Source organism: Pinus tabuliformis, chromosome 5_1 (genome assembly GCF_031772625.1).
Source record: "Pinus tabuliformis cultivar Carrire ecotype Pingquan chromosome 5_1, CPIR1, whole genome shotgun sequence".
NCBI lineage: Eukaryota > Viridiplantae > Streptophyta > Pinopsida > Pinales > Pinaceae > Pinus > Pinus tabuliformis.
In genome coordinates this window covers 86,674,969-86,690,720 of record NC_142305.1, presented here as the reverse complement: position 1 = coordinate 86,690,720, position 15,752 = coordinate 86,674,969, and the positions used below count along the sequence as shown (strand labels likewise).

At 41.3% G+C, this 15,752-nt stretch overlaps 1 protein-coding gene across 1 annotated transcript in view; it reads right to left on the bottom strand.

The window, feature by feature from the left end:
- LOC149163578 (uncharacterized) overlaps positions 1–15,752 on the bottom strand; it is a 274,285-nt gene that overhangs the window by 185,598 nt on the left and 72,935 nt on the right. The window lies entirely within an intron of this gene.

Sequence of the window (15,752 nt, the reverse complement as noted above, 5' to 3'; positions counted from 1 at the left end):
CACCGATCCAGATTCCTTGGCTAGAAATCCACCTCGGTAGCGACTCCCTCTACCTTTGTTTTTCCCTGTTAGGTATTGTTCTGCCCATAGTATCTGTAATATTCCTAATTAACCATGGTTAATTAGAATATTCGATTTTGCTCAATTTTGCCTTCTATAGTTATTTATAAATAAAAAGGTGAGGAAAGGGGGACATAACTCACTTTTAGAATAAAGTCACTCCCTAGTAGCACAATGTTGTAACTTAAAGGGGAGCCAAGGGGGCCAAAAGACCACGTAGAGAAGGGGGCCCACGTAGACACTTGGAGGGACTGCGCAGATGGAGAGGAGCACGTGGCAAGAGAGAGAGGCTACGTTGGAGGAGGTGGGCCTTAGGGTTTGAGAGAGGCCAACGCTATAAAGGAGAGAGGAGCCTCCTCATTTTGGCATTCGATTATGAGCATTTTGAGCTAGTCACTTTGACTTAGAGCACGCTGGCTGTTTAGCCTGTCTGCAACACTGTTTAGTGCATCGAGTGTCTCCGTTCGGAGATCTCACCCTTAGCCCCGAGGGACTTCGAGTGCCTGCTCGGGCAAGGTAGTTTTCAGCAGTCTTTTGCAGGAGGATCGATCTTTGGAGTTGAGGAGGAGCTGAGCCTTTTGATGACTGCGCAGTCTTGAGAGAGGAGGACGCAGTCTCTTCTAGTAGGAGTTCCAGATTGGGTTTATGTGGAGGATTTGAGCTGGGAGATTGAGCAAGGGATCAGCCCTTGCATATTGGAGGATTTTGGCAGAGTTTCAGGCAGATTTTTGGAGGGTTCTATTCAGTGGCAGCACAGAGCCTTGAGGGATTGCGTAGATCCTCAAGGGGGTGATTTTCGGGGGTCAGTTATTTTAGAAAAGCTTTCTGGGCTTTTCTGGGTTTATTGAGCAGAGGCTCATTCCAAAGTTTTAGCATTTTCTGAGGAGGGGAACAGCCCCAAATCCTCACTTGATCCCAGCAGTAGCAGCAGCACAGCAATTCTCCGACAGCTTGGACGCAGTTCAGAGAGGGGCCATTTCCTTACTATTCTGAGTGTATTTCTTCACTTGCCTTGTGCAAGTCAAGGTGCTATCTTTCTAATCACCTCCTGTACTCTTTCCATTACTTAGTATAATAAAATGGCTTAGCATTTCTGTCTGCATTTCTTGAGTGTCTGCTTATACATTATTGTATGTTGCATCACTATTATTTTTATCTCTTGAGCTTTCCGGCTACTGTATCACGTGTGTTATCTAGTTAGAGTTTGATTATCTGGTTAGAGATTGATTGGGTTTGAGGGATATCCCTGAAACGGGATATTACAGTATCCCACCAACGTTACTCCCACAAACTGCCCACAGCTTCCTATGCCCCAGCAATTGAAGGACTAAGCCTCTAGCCTCTGCGCAATCCCGACACTGGAAAAAATGCTCCCTCAGCCAACTGCGTCAACCCTCCCGGTCTCTGCATGAGCCTTTTTCTGCCCTCCCCAACCTCTACACTGGCCTCTCTCTGGCCCGGACTGATGACGCAGTCCCTCTGAATCAACCCTTCTTCTGTCGCTTTCTGTAAGGATCAACTTCTCACTCGACACAACTGATTTTGCTGCAAATGCTCTGCTTCAGCTGATGCCTTCAGCTCTCTTTTGATCTGCAACCACGCTCTAATACCATGTTTAAATTTCTAAGTCTATCCGTTAGAAATTTAATCTGTAATCTTTTGGTTTATTTCTTCTATTTGTTATTTTTGAACAAGTTCTTTAAAACATATAAATAACGAAATAAGCACAATACAATCTCAACATCTACAGATCAACAGCTAAAAGAAAACAAACACACAAGTGACGCCATTATTTTTGGACAACTCATCTCCCGAAAAACCCCAATGTGGGAAAACAGGGGCAACAATTCTGAGGGTTTATTATTATGCAGTATTTCCTTGAGTACAACTGGGTGCCAAACTGGCTCACCCAACAGGGAAAAACAACCAGCGGTAATACCTCTCTATTCGGAAACAGATATTTAGAAAACCTGTCCCACGAAACCCTCTCCAGCAACTCTAAAGCACTCACTGGCCCTTCTAGCCTTTGCGTCAGCCTCAGAACCCTCTGCGTTAGCCCTCTGAGGCACAGCGCAGCCTCCGGGACCCTCTACGTCACTCTTGATGCCCTCTGCGTGGATGACATTGGCCCTCTGGCCTCTGCGCTGTCTCTGTTGGGCTTTGCGTGGCATGCTCTGACTTTTGTGTCTGCCTCTGCTTCTCCGCTGGTCTCTCAGCACTATCTCTACCTCTTTGTCCAATACTCACTGCCCCTCGCTGCTAACCATTAATTTGACTTTACTCAGCAAACCCTGCTTTAGTAAATCGAACGACTGATCACTCTGGTGTTTCTTCCAACTGACCCTCAAGCCTCCTCTTATACTTTTCCTGTTGGTCCTTCAACGTCCGAGATTACATCTCTAATCAACGGCTAAGATTAGATTTGGATTGATCCACGACTTTTGGAACCTTCTAACCCACTTTTATATTAATACGCATTAATATTTTATTTTTCCTAAGTTTAGACTTAGAAACTCCATTAAAAATATTAATTATATTAATATCTCCCAAACCAGTTAAAATCTGCCCAAACCATTTATGGGTCTTGGAGATCTCATTGCTTTAGCCTCTCCACCAATTTTCATGGCTAGAGCACATCCGATGCTACCCCAAATCAACAAGAACTATACTCTTCTACCAGGGCATCCACCCACACTTGGTGTTGAATGGCTTCTTGAAAGCAAGAGGATTCTTCAACCTGTGCTACCAAGGCGTTGTATCTATCAAGCTGTCTACACTGCCTCTTCTCGGTTCTAGGAGCTCCAACAAACTCCTCTGCGTCCCTCAGCGCTGCCCGTACTTCCCAGTTGGTTCTACCATTGGTGGTGGGAGGCCCAATCAACTCATCCTATTAGTCTTGTCATTCCATCTGCTGAAAACTATTTGGATTTCCTTCTTATGAGGAAATGTTGGTACTGGTCACTGTACTTGATCCAGATATCTGTCCTCCTGCCTATCCTCCCCTACTGTTGCTGGACTAATGGAACATCTACTGACTGACCTTTTCCTAGTACCTTTCGAGATTTCCTGAAAGCTCTATCCTCCATGAACTTCACCTCCCATCCCACTACAATCTTCCTACTGCTAGGAATGTAGATCTTATATGACTTTGAGGTCTTGTTGTATCCTATGAGGTACCCCTTTTTTGCAGTCTGATCCAGTTTACTGTGCTTTTCGTCTGGAATGTAACAATATGCCACACATCCAAACATCCTGAGATGACTTACTTCTAGCTTCTTCCCAATGAAGACACCTTCGGGCTTTCTCTTCCCCAACGCTTTGTGAGGAGTTCTATTATGGATATATATCGTTGTGTTGCAAGCCTCTGCCCATAAGAATCGAGGCAAGTCCTGATCATACAACATAGCTTTGGTTGCCCAAACAATAGCTCTATTTTCTGCTTGGCTACTCCATTTTGCTTCAGATTATATGGAGTTGTCCATTCTCCTTTGATGCCCTCCTTTGCACAGAAATCTGTGAAGTCTTTGTCTGTATATTCTCCACCATTATCTGAACGGGATACCTTTATATTTTTCCCTGTCATGTTTTCAATGAGAGCCTTAAACTCTCTAAATCGATCAAAGACCTCATCCTTAGTCTTTAAGAAATAGATCCAAGCTTTTCTAGAGTGATCATCAATAAAGATGATGAAGTATTCTCTACCACTAAGAGCTCTTGTGGACATTGGACCACAGATATCTGAGTGCATCAATCCCAATACACATTCTGCTTTATTGTTGCTTCTGGAAAAAGATGCTTTAGTGTACTTCCCTAGAACGCATCATCTGCATAAATCATCATGCTCAATACTAAGGATTGGAAATCCTATAACAATCTCTCTGAGCGTCCTCAATGCTCCATGGTGTAAGTGTCCCATTCGCCTATGCCATAATTCATTCAGTTCCTTTTCACCCTTATGACTGTTTCCTATCAGTTGTTGATTTGTGGTAGCATCAGATGTGCTCTAGCCATGAAAATTGGTGGAGAGGCTAAGGCACATAAGATCTCTAAGAACCAGAAATCGTTTGAAGAAATTCCACCCGGATGGAGAAATATTAAAATAATTAATATTTTTAATGGGGTTCCTAAATCTAAACTTAGGAAAATTAAAATATTAATGTATATTAATATAAAATGGGTGAGAAAGTTCTAAATGATGAGGATCAAGCCAAATCTAATCTTAGTTGTTGATTAGGGACTTAATCTCGATTGTTGAATCGTCAACAGGAAAAGTATAAGAAGAGGCTTGAGGATCAATTGGAGATACACCAAGTTGATCAAGAATTCGATTTTCTAGTGTAGGGTTTGCTAAGAAATCGAGTTAGTGATCTGTTGCAGCGAGGGGCAGTTCAACAGAAAGCCGAGAATACATATCAGAGAGGCAGAGAAAGTGTCGGAGAAATAGCGCAGAGCCTTGGAAGGCTGACGCAGAGGCTGAGTGGGCCAGCGCAGAAGACACAGAGGGCCAAGAGGCTAACGCAGAGGTAGTAGAGGCTGCACAGAGGCTAGAAAAGCTAACGCTAAGCTGAAGGGGTAGCGCTAAGGGATTTTCATGGGGCAGACTAGGAGCTAAGAGGCAGACACAGAGCAAAAAAGGGTGACGCAGTCCCTGGAGTGTGACGTAGTTCTAGAGAGAAGCTTGGATCAGCTTTCGCTGTCCAGCTAAGGAATTGTCGAAGTTGCTGTGGGATCAATCATCCGGTCGCTATTTAGCCGGAATATTTGTCTCCAAGGAGAGGTACTTCTGCCAAGGAAAAGGGTGAGCCATTTCTGGCACCCTAGTTGTATTCAGAAACTGAATAATAATAAAACCCTCATATCTGCTGCACCAGTTTTCCCGCATTGGGTTTTTCATGGGACTTTTGTCCAAAAATAACGATGTCCCTTGTGTGATTGTCTCAGTTATTTCAGTTGTTGATTTGTATATGTGTTAAGGTTGCATTTGTGTCTATTTCGGTATTTATATTTATAAATAACTTGTTAATGGAAAGAACAAGTACGACATAATAAACAAGATAATGCAATAAGGATTTCTAATGTGTCAGACATAGAAATTTCAACATCAGTGCCATTGGAGACTCGAGCTACAACCTATACAGTTTGTTGCTTCGAGCTCCAATTTGTCTCTTCTTCTTCCATCTTGGATGTTTGACATATACTTTCTTTCCAATGAAGTAGACATTGTATCCCTTGTCCTGTAATAGAGACACCGAAATCATATTCATTTTTAATCCGGGAACATGCAGAGCATTTGCGGCTCGGATGTTGGTTCTTGTTTCCATCTTAAATGCTCTAGTGCCTCTCCCTACTGGAGTACACTTTGTTCTGTTTTCCATAGTAATATGGAAGTCCATTTGTTCTTCTTGATAGCTCGAAAAATATTCTCGCACTCCAGTAATATAGGATGAAGCATCGCTATCAATGTACCAAACATCTCCTAACACTAAAATTGCTAAGCATGCGAATTATTCTTCTAATCTAAAAGATAATTCAAAGACATCTTGAGTTTCCATCTTTGTGCTGTTTTTCTAACGATTTCTAACGCTATCCTGCGCTAGCAACTGCCTGCCAAAAACTGTGTCCCACCAGAAAAACCTCTTCGCTGAAGCTTCTACTGCGTTGCTCCCTCTGTCGCTGACAAATCTCAATCTGACAATCTTACCTCTCTGTCGACTCACTCAGAGAGAGATTTTCCTCGAAAATCTAGCCCTCCAGCCTAAACTGCGCACACCCTCTGGGAATTCAAATTGCTGCCTCTGTAGGAATTTCGAATTCCCTTCTTCCTTCAGCACTGGGTCTTCTGGCTCTGTTCTTCTTGCTTCCCCTGTCGTTCTGATACCATGTGAAAATTCCTGAACCCAGAATCCCTACTACAGCAATTGATATTACTTCTCCTACTTGTTAAACCATAAAAACCATAAAATTTATTTACTGTGTTCTATGGTAAATATCAAAGTAAATACAACTACAACATTCACTATTTAAAAGTAATATGCTGAAACAAGACAATGAACAAGTAAAAGATACAACACAATGACATAGTTATTTTTGGACAACTGTCCTTGGAAAAACCCAATGCAAGAAAATCAGTGCAGCAAATGAGGGTTTCTTTATTATTCTTCAGCAAAAATCTCATGTACAAGATACAACTAGCAGAATAGAAGAGGATTCTCTGTGAACATTTTTACAGACACTTCTCGACGAGTTTCTAATAGAGGAGAGGACCTGTTGTCCCCTTTGTGTCTCATTATGTGAACCCCTACGTGAGAACTATGCTATCTCAGCGTCACACTACCTTTGCGTTGTTCTTTGCGTCACAACCTCTACGTTGTCCTCCTTCTGCTCTGTGTATTCTGCTTCTGACCTTCAGACTGATGTTGATACCCTCTCTCTCTCTCTCCTTCTCACCTGCAACTCTCCCTTTAATTCGATTTTCTCTCGCCGAACTTAGACCAGTGAGAAAATCGAACTTACTCAGGTAACTGAGTATCTGCCCCTGGTGTGTTTCACAATGCCCCTCGATGTCCTTCTTATAATCTTCTTGTTCGGAACCAACGGCCCAGATTAGATTCTAATAAATGGCTCATATCATTTGGACTCAATCTTCGTCTTTTTCTAGAAGTTACACCCACATTTTAGATTAATACCCATTAATTATTTTAATTTCCAAAGTTTAGACTTAGGGTCCCATTAAAAATAATTAATTATTTTGATAAAACTATCTCCGGTTAGAATTTCCCAAAACGATTTCTGGGTATTGTGAAATACATATGTCTAAGCTTCCCTGCCAAATTTGAGATTTATAGCACATTCGATGCTACTAGAAATCAACAGACAGGATATGATAAAGAGATAGGGTGTTGTTGCAGGAGGCAGCCACTCTAGAACACATTCTTCGCTAAGAGGTGTTGATTTCTATACCATCGAATGTGCTCTTGCCTCGGGATTTTGCAGATAGGCCGAGACACATTCATTCTCCAATACCAAGAAATCGTTTGGGAAAATTTCACCTAGAGATGATTTAATTAAAATAATTAACTCTTTTTAAATGGTTCCCTAAGTCTAAACTTAGGAAATATGGTTAATTAAAGGGTATTAATTAAATCAGGTGTGAATATTCTAGAAGAAGACGAGGATCAACTCCTAGTTAATCTTAGTCATCGATTATGTTTTAATATTGGTCGTTGGAGCTCCAACGAAAGATTATAAGGAGTTCGATGGGCACTTGGAGAACACATCGAGTGAGAGATCAGAGATCAAATTTCTCAAGAATAGCAGTGTTGAGTTGTCGGAGAGAGATCGAGTGATCTTCTTGCAGTAAAGGCCAGAGATAGTAGTCTGGAGGAGAGTTTTTCCAGATCTGAAGAGTGCAAAGCAGAGAAGGCTTAGAGCAGTTCTAAGAGGCAGCGCAGTGCCACGCAAAGGCAGCGCAGTGCCACGTAGAGGCAACGCAGAGCTTCAGAGGGAGTTCGAAATCCAGCTGAGAGAGCCAAGATCTAGTGCCAGAAGTCAGGGTGTGAGACCGGAGGGCCAAAGGATTGATTTTCCAAACAGCAGGAGATCAGCAGAGAAGGTGACGCAGAGCCTAGCAGTTGTAACGCAGCGTTGCATAGGACTAATGCAGAACCTGCGCAGAGGCAGCGTGGGGCCAGTCAGCCATCCCCTGATCAATGTCGGATGTCCCGGATCAGTGTGAGATTTTTCTCACTAACTTTTTGCCAATTAGTCTCTGTATCGGATGGCCAATTTGGGAATCTAATGATTTGTACTCAGATTTACTACTGCATAATAATTAAAACCCTCCGTTGATGCACTGATTTTCCCACATTGGGTTTTTCCGAGGACATTGTCCAAAAACTACTATGTATATGTGTGTGTTCATTTCTCTCCAGTGCTATATTTAGTTTCCACAATATTTTATTTGTGTGGGCTACAATATACGTATTTCAACATTTGTCGTAGAAAACTGCAACTTTTTCAAGTAATTTAACAAATAGGAGAAATATTATCAGTTTCTTGTAGTAGGAATCAGGTAACCGATTTTTCATATGGTATCGGAGCACAGATTATGAGCAGAAGAGCTTAGTTGCAAAAAGGAAGAGGGAGTTCGAAATTACTGCAAAAGCAAGCAATTTGAAACCCCTGGGGCAGCACACTCCTTGGGCGAAGGAGGTTGAAGTCTTGAGGAGAAATCGATTTCTCTAGTGAGTTGACAGAGAAATTTGATCTTCGGATCGAAGCTTTCTATAGGCAGAAGGGAGCCGCGCAATTTCCTTGCAGAGCAAATCTTCAGTTGAGACAAATTTATTTTGCAGCAGTTGCTGGCAAAACAACATTAGAAGGAGAGAATAGCACATACTGAGGGAATTTCTTCCTCAAAGGACTTCTAGCCAAGAAGTCCAAATTTTTCTAGCAGAGCAGCAGTAGTTGTGTGCGAGATTTCTCACTCCATAAGGGAGTGCGAATAGTTGGGCAACAGTTGCGCAGACGAGAAGAGGGAGAAGTTTGACCTTTTTTTAAAAAGAAATGGCACCAACTGGATTGAGAGATCAAGATCAATTGGACGGAGCCTACAACTATGTGATCTGGAAGGCTAGGATCTTCTGCCTTCTAGATGAGCATGATCTCAAGATGTATGTTGATAGTGTGGTAGTTGTACCTATCGATGCAGATCCATTCAAGAAGTACAAGACTAAGATGGCGAAGACTAAGAGGATCATTGTCTATAGAGTTCAAGATCATGTAGTATCCCATATAGCTGGCAAAGATACTGCCCGGCAGATGTAGGAAGCCTTAGCTACGTTATACGAAGGATCTTCCAAGCAGTAAAAGATGTACTTGGAGGAGACGTTGAGATGCACGAGGATGCAGAAAGGGGAGCGAGTAGACCCCTTCCTCACAAGGCTTCAGGATGTCCATGACCAGCTGGCTTCAGTAGGGTCATCACCCCAACCCTCAAAGTTTGTACGATTAGCGCTGAATAGTGTTTCTGAAGAATGGAAAGTTTTTGTCCAAAGTATCCTGGGCAGAGAGAAACTGCCGAATTGGGAACATGTATGGGTTGATCTACAGCAGGATGAGATAAGATGTGATCTAGTGAAGGCCACCATCAGTGGCAGTAGGAGCAGTGGGACGAAGCAGATGAAGGAAGAGAAGGACATGGCCCTTACATCGAAGGGGCAACATGAGCAGCGCAAAAGAAAGAAGAATGTTTCAAAAATCAAGTGCTTCAGGTGTGGTGTGATGGGTCACTACAACACTTAGTGTCCTCTGAGAAAGAAGGACAAGGAGGAGAAGCAGGATCAACAAGTTGCATCTGCTAAGATTGAAAAGATGTCCTCTAGACTGGAGGAAGAATTTGCCATGATTGCTGAGATGCCTTCAGGGGTGAGGTGGGGTGATCTGGAGTTGTATCTCCAAAGAGCTACAGGATGGGCAAGATCCTTGAGGAGTCCACCTCTTGGATCAATACCTTGCTACGGGAGCCCATAGTCAGCAGTAGCAGGATGGACCAATGTCAGTTGGTGCAGTGAAGTCCCAGAGTGACAGATTCAGTGGCTAGTAGTGGTCAGATACTGAGAAACACAAAGCAGAGTTGGTAGCAGTGCAGAGTCAGCAGCAGCGTAGAGGCTAGCAGCGTTCAAAGATAGGACGACGGATGCATCATACTGAACACAGTTAGTTCAGTATTTTGGATGCTTTTCCATTGCAAATGTTGGAGTTGCACCAACAACAAATGGAGAGGGGTTGTAGTGTAGATGCAGTAGTTGGCAGTAGTTCAACAGAGTTAGCAGCAGCATATGTTAGGATAATCCAACACATAGGAAATAGTTAAGTATACTTGGTCTAGTGTAGAGTTAGGTAAAGTGTGTTTCTTTACTATGTACATTTGTAACTTACAATCTAACGGTCACAATATGTTCTAGACATGAAGTGATCCGACGGTTCATTCTCTCCACGGTATTACCGACACTTGATCCGTGGCTTAACACCCGATTGGTCCATGATCTCTTTTTAAAGAGCATGGAGGGTCATTTATAGGGTGACCTTTCATGAGATAAGCTTATGTAACTTTTATTTCTTTTTATTAATAAATTGCCTGAAGTGGCCGCGTTGGCTCAAGTGTGGACTATTTCCCTCTTTGAGGGTTTTAACCACATCAAGGATAATAGTGTATTGATCTGTGATCTGTTTGTGAGCAATGTCCTTCGGTGTTCTATCTAAGGAACTTACCCTGTAAATTCCTACATGGTATTAGAGCTATTTGAGGGCCGCATGCATTGGTAATCCAAATCTGAAGCCAGTACAACTACATCCGACTGTCGTTTCCTAGATCTATTGTTTCTAACTACTTTCGAGCTGAGAGGGCTGCTCTATTGTGTTAGGAGCATCTGTTCCAGTGAGGAACCCCTTTCGTTTCACGCAAAAAGGTTTCTGATAGCTCTAGCTATGTCATTTTTAAGATCTGGATGTATACAATATTTATTTGCAGTTTTAGTTATTCATCTCTCTGTCTGTTTCGGTTTATTTAGCTCTCGGCGGATCTATACCTTTCATTTTTGCGTATGCTCTGTGCCCCACAACTCTGTGCAATCTAGGCAAATCAGAAACAGAAAGGAAGGATTTTTCTCATGCGTATGCTCTTTTCCGCCACGCCTTAGTGTGATCTCGGAAAATCAGAAACATTTAGGAAAATATTTAGTTTCCGGCAAAAGCTAACTTCAAGCCAATAAGGTTTGGTTTTTTTGTATGTCCATGTTGGGTTGTGTGGTTTTTTGTTTTGTAGGGAAAAAGAGCTTTTTCAAGAAAGCACGCACCCCAAAGCTTCAGTGACTAAAAAGAAAAAGGAAAAGGGAAAAAACCCCTCCTCTTTTCCAAAAATTACTAACATTTTAAACTAACTCACTTGGTCCAAAGTTACTTTATGAGAATAGAGGTCTTGAGTTCAAGTCTTTGTTTTTGTTGAGTTACTTTTTCAAAAAGCACATGTAATTTATGTTTTAAAGTTACTTTATGTAAAAGTGTTCTCACCCATTATAAAAAAGTGAGTCACTTATAATTCTAAACTCTCTATCTTTTATTTAAGTTACAATTTAGTGGGTAGCTCATAAAGTACCATTGTATAAGTGACTTTCATTTATTTATAAAAGTAGGTCACATAAATTTCTTTTAAAGTGAACTAATTAGATTAAGTTTGGAAAGGGGGGGGGGGATTTTTTTTTAAATATAACATTATCATTCACTTCTGCACATTCACGCACTTCGTCGACATCTTCAACAATTTTTCTTCAAAAAGCCATAACTTCTTCATCTGGAAGCCATTTTTAAAGCCGTTTTTATTTTAATCGGTCTAATTTTTCGAAATCTTTCCATTGGAACACTTAGTTTCAGCGTCTACAGCTTCAGTTTCTGTTAAAATAGAAAGTCCATGCCAAGTTATTCTTGACAGCACCAACTACTTCTAATGGTGGTCCTACATTGTGAATTTACTTAGAATTAAGGTCTTTACAGGATAGCCTCAGGCCAAGAAACTAAACCTAAAGATGAAGATAAGGCAGTCAAATGGGAAAATAGGCAAGATCAATCACGTGGGTTGATAGGGATGTCTATTTCTCCAGACCTTAGATTTCATATCGCAGAAATTGATACCCCTAATGAAGCAATGAAACAACTCACGAAAGTTTTTGGAATTAAAAATGAAGTTAGAGCCCATCAACTCAAAAATGAGTTGCTTACGTTCGACCCCAATAATTTTTTTCCATTGAAGATTTTTCGTCCAAGTTCAAGACCCATAGACTTCTAGTGGAAGGTGTTAAGGTTAAGAAAGAAGATGGTAGCCTTACCTATTCTATTCTTACTAAGTTGGGACCAGCCTACTCTGTGTTTGTTCCCACCTTCCATTCTACTCGAGAAGCCTTTATTTCTCAAAGACAAGACTACAAATCCCCCTCTTTTGATGCCTTTTGTGATTCTTTAATAAGAGAACAAGAAAAACTCTTACATCTTGGTCTTCTTAATCTTGGAAACTCTTCTAAGAAAGCCTTAGCCACCCAGCACCAACCAAATTCAAAGAATCCTAAGAAGCAGTATCCTAAAAAGAATGGTCCTAAACGAGACAAGGGTCCCAAGCAATTTCATTCTCAAACTGAAAAATCAATTCAACAAAATGATAAGGCAAATAAAAGCAAAGGGAAGAAGACTGATAGACATTGCAACTTTTGTAATCGAGATGGCCACTTCGAATCCAAATGCTTTAAGAAGATGGAAGCCTTGGAAACAGCAATGAAAAAGCATAACATCCATTTGGAGCACTCTTCAACTTCAACTTCATCTTCAGGAATAGCACTTTATGCATGTGGTTGTCAAGCATCTCGGTCTGGTTATGCACTAAATGTATCTTCTTCTTCTCATTCCCATGAGTGGCTCATTGATTCTGGAGCTTCTTATCACATGGCCAAAAACAAGGCCATGTTTTCTTCTTTAAATGATTGTAACACCAAAAATATATATGTTGGGGATGATAGATCTCTTAGTGTTGTAGGGACTAGAACTATTCATCTAGACAATGGTCAATTTAATGATGTATTATGTGTTCCAACCTTATCCTGCAACCTTCTATCTGCATATCAGATAACTCATTCAGGTGAAGGTAAAATCGTTGAATTCTCACCTCATGATGTTGTAATTAAGGACCTAAGACATCTTAGATAGATTTTAGCCACTAGCATTGTTGATGATTCTACAAAGTTGTATAAGTTTAACAACTTTGGGTCATCAACTCTTCCCTCAATATTTGTTGCCCATAATGATGAAGTGAGCAAACTTTGGCATGAGCGATTTGGTCACTTAAACTATCGCTCCCTTCAAAATCTATGTAAAGAAAATATGGTGACAGGTATTCCTATCGTATCTTGCAGAGATGGTATTTGTTTCGGATGTGTACTCGGAAAACATCATCGGGATAGTTTTGGAAAACGTGCCTCTTGGCACGCCTCAGCCCCTTTATAGCTTGCACATAGTGATTTATGTGGTCCACTTCTAGTTGTTTCATTCTCTGGCTACAAGTATTTCTTAACTTTCATTGATGATTTCTCCAGACACACTTGGGTATACTTCTTAAAACTCAAGAGTGAAGTATTTAACATGTTCTTGGCCTTTAAGGCCTTTGTTGAGAAACAATTTGGACATCAAATTCTTAAGCTAATATCTGATAATGGCAAAGAATATGTTAACAACAAATTCATCAACTTTTGCACTGAGCATGGCATTCAGATGCTTCAATCTAAAGGACTTAATCTTAATTTTTCGGCAAAAGCAATTAACTGTGCAAATTACATAGTAAATCGCACTCCTACTAAAGTTTTAAAGAATATCACTCCAGAAGAAGCATGGAGCTCAATTAAACCAGATGTAAGTCACTTTCGTGTTTTTGGAAGTGAAGCATGGGATCATATTCCAGATGAGAAACATAAAGCTTTAGAACCTAAGAGTGAAAAATGTATTTTTGTTGGATATTCTGAAGATGTCAAAGGATATAGACTTATTCCACTTAAGTCCAAAAATGTTATCATTAGAAGAGATGTAAAGTTTGCTGAAAATATAACGGCCTACGAGCCTAGTTTTGCGGATGTGCCACCTCTCTCTTTCCCTTCTACTTCTGAAAACATTTCTTCTTCAGATGATGACAGCGAGGATGACAATCCTCCCCCACCATCTCAGAATCCTCCTTCAGCTCCTCAGCTTCCAAAATGGGTCCGTGCTACTCAGGATGCAGCAGGTGCTCTTGCAGGTGATCCTCAGATCAACGACGTACACGTCCTCATTTCGATAGAGCCTCTTCTTTACTGGCTCAAGCTTCAGCGAATTATGATCCTGACACCTTTGCAGAAGCTTCAGGCCATCCAGATTGGGACCAGTGTTTTAAGATTCGGCCGAGTTGGTCCAAGTCAAGGCCTCACCAGGTCGACTCGGCCAGTGAACCGGTTCAGTCGGCCGAGTTGTCTAACAACTCGGCCGACTCAGTAATAACTCGGCCGGTCGGTCGAGTCCGAGCCTACTTGGTCGGGTTGGATGACAACGGCCCGTGAATTAAAAAACAACAATTTTTTTTAATTTTTTGCTTTTGGGGGACTCTAAGGTTTTCACGATGATACTTTAATGGTCTTTTGTCCCTAAATAAGTTTATCTCGCTTGATCTTGAGAGGTTTGTTTAGGTGGTATCACATATGTAGTAGAGATTCCTTAAGGGATAGCTTCATTCTACTTCAAAACCTTCCAATAGGTTCTTTGCCCCTTTCTTAAAGAAAACTTAACTTTGTTGCCCCAACCTTGGCCCTCCAAAGATGAGCATCGAGCCTTGAGTTGATTCCACGTGGTGCTACACCCCTTGATGAGCCTCCAAATGCTAAAACACTAAACTTAAAAGCTTGGACATTGAACTATTTGATGTTATGCCCAAATGGACTGAAGATGCCCCCTGGTTGGCCTTGACCCTATTTTGGTGGCTGGTGCCTTCTTCCAAACCATAGATGAGGATGGTTATCATTGAGATGACTTAGGAGGGCTAGCACATCCCTCTTTGATGCCAATGCTTACCCTTAGGGGTGCCATGTCACTCACATGCTTGAAAAGGGTGACATAGGGTCTCTCCTAGATGACATCATGGTGGAGGATGCACCTTTTGAAGATGTACACATGCACTTAGGAACTTTCTTGGAGTGAGGAACACTCTTGGACCCTTGTATTAGTTCCTTGATGACTTATAATCTATTTTGGAGGATAACGCCATTTCTAGCCTCCTTGGTTATGTGTTTTTGTTTTGACCTCTATATCATCATCATGTATGTATTGGACAGTGCACTGGGTGCCATTTTGATATAATAGATATATTCATGAGCCTACTTTGATCATCTGTTGTCTTCTATCTATATTCTAATGTTGTGTGTTTGGAAACATGAATGAAAATCTTTAAAATTATGTTTTTTTATAAAAAAAATAAATATTTAATGTATTTTTTACAATCACTGAGTCATTGAAATTGAGCCGACCGAGTCGATACCGAGTCGGAGTCGGAGTCGTAGACGGAGTCGACCCTCAGCCGAGTCGGAGTCGGAGTTTTAAAACATTGATTGGGACGCAACTATGAATGAAGAATATCGTTCATTATTGGCAAATGATACATGGGATCTTGTTCCTCTTCCAAAAGGACAAAGACTTGTTATATGCAAATGGGTTTACAGAACCAAGTTTGCACCAGATGGAAAAGTTGATAAACATAAAGCTTGTCTCGTTGCTAAGGCTTTTTCACAAGTTGAAGGCATTTACTATACTGAAACCTTCTCCCCTGTTGCCAAAATGAACTCTATCCGCCTTGTTCTTTCCCTTGCTGCCTCTTTCAAATGGGAAGTCCATTAGATGGATGTTAAATCTACCTTCTTGCATGGGGACTTGCCTGAAGAAATCTATATGGAACAACCTCCTCGCTTTATACAAACAAAATCCAGCCTTGTATGTCGGCTTAAGAAATCCCTTTATGGTCTCAAGCAAGCCCCTCGGGCTTGGTATGCCAAAATGGATAGCTTTCTTTTAAATACTGGCTTTTCTAGGTGTCATTCTAACAATATTGTCTACACCAAGAAAGTGGGTAAGTGCCT